The sequence below is a fragment of the Schistocerca piceifrons genome, chromosome 4 (assembly GCF_021461385.2).
Source record: "Schistocerca piceifrons isolate TAMUIC-IGC-003096 chromosome 4, iqSchPice1.1, whole genome shotgun sequence".
NCBI classification, from domain to species: Eukaryota; Metazoa; Arthropoda; class Insecta; order Orthoptera; family Acrididae; genus Schistocerca; species Schistocerca piceifrons.
In genome coordinates, this window is record NC_060141.1 from 192,398,094 (window position 1) to 192,399,669 (window position 1,576).

The following is a 1,576-nucleotide window of genomic DNA, read 5'->3' on the forward strand; positions in this document are numbered from 1 at the left end:
TCGGATAGCTGTTCGAATGGCTATGCAAATTGGCGCTGGTCCGGCCTAAACCAAAAACTTTTTACCTCATGTTTCTAGCGCAAATAGGAAACATCACCAAAACATTTCAAACCGTGAATGAGTGCACAGCCTTCACAAACACATTTGTTAAAGTGCTTCCTCTTCTGTTTCATTATTTCATTATTTCTAAAATCCTGGTGTGGTGACGGCCTTAATCTGAGCAGGCTAAATAAATAAATTATAAAATTATAATTTTAAACAGGGAAACAGTTTCTAATGTTCAGCAAAAATATATTTCTTTAGACGTGAACAAGCTTTCTACTTCTTACAGTTAGACCATCTTTATGTGACAACTGAATGTCACAAACAGAAATAAAAATGATTTGTGACTTCCACAGATGTTATTTGTCCAGAAATACAAAAATGACCTAGATGTTTATACAGAAAAAATTACATTTTTTGTTACATAGAAATAATTATGTTAACTAAAAATGGGGGAACCAAAGTTTTTATGTGGAGATATGTTTAACAGCTGACGAGAAATAAGATCAATTTACAATCTGAATCTAGTATTTGTAATGAAAACTTAATTTATCGAACGGAAGAAAGGAAATAGAGTCTGATCATTTAACACTAAGCTGGCATTCTGTGTCGCATGTTCATGGATTTCCAATTTTACCCCTCTTAACTGAATGTAAAACTTTACATCAAAGGCCTACATCATATGTATAGTTTTCCTTTAAAGCGTGGTCAGCAAAGGTTGAATATTTCTTCCTGAATCTCCAGCTTCTCTCATGTCCAGATGACCTGATGGCCAGAACTGTGCCTGACTGACTGATATATACATTCTCACACTGCTTTCACATGATGTTGCACACACCACTCTGTTCCAAGAACAGTAATTTTTCTTTACTATAGAATAAAAATTTTGGTATGCTGTTGGTATTATAAAATGCAGGTGTGCAATCTTATCTGAAATGTTGGGCAACGGCCTTACCGCAGTGGATACACCGGTTCCCGTGAGATCACCGAAGTTAAGCGCTGTCGGGTGTGGCCGGCACTTGGATGGGTGACGATCCAGGCCGCCATGTGCTGTTGCCGTTTTTCGGGGTGCACTCAGCCTGGTGATGCCATTTGAGAAGCCACTAGACCGAATAGTAGCGGCTCTGGTCAAAGAAAACCATCGTAACGACGGGGAGAGTGGTATGCTAACTACACGCCCCTCCTATCCGCATCCTCAACTGAGGATGACACGGCGGTCGGATGGTCCCGATGGGCCACTTGTGGCCTGAAGACGGAGTGCTTTGCTTTATCTGAAATGTTCACAATGTATGGGATTTTGCACCAAGCTTTTATGTACTGATTGTTTGTCGTTGGTCTGCCGTCCAAAAGTGGTGTAATTTTATGCATTTTGTTTTTTTCGTAGTGTTTTACCAGTCAGGGCAGAGCTACAGCCATTGCTGGAAGCGATATGTTTGATGGTCTGTAGTTCTGTTTGGAAGGCTGATTCAGATTTACACAGTGCCGAGGCAGTTATGTCTTCTGAACATGAGAGAGGGCGGAGATTAAGGAAGAA

The 1,576-nt window shown here is 40.2% G+C and overlaps 1 pseudogene; it reads left to right on the forward strand.

The window, feature by feature from the left end:
* The first annotated feature begins 983 nt into the window (after positions 1 to 983).
* LOC124797082 lies at positions 984 to 1,101 on the forward strand (annotated as a pseudogene).
* Positions 1,102 to 1,576: the final 475 nt, after the last annotated feature.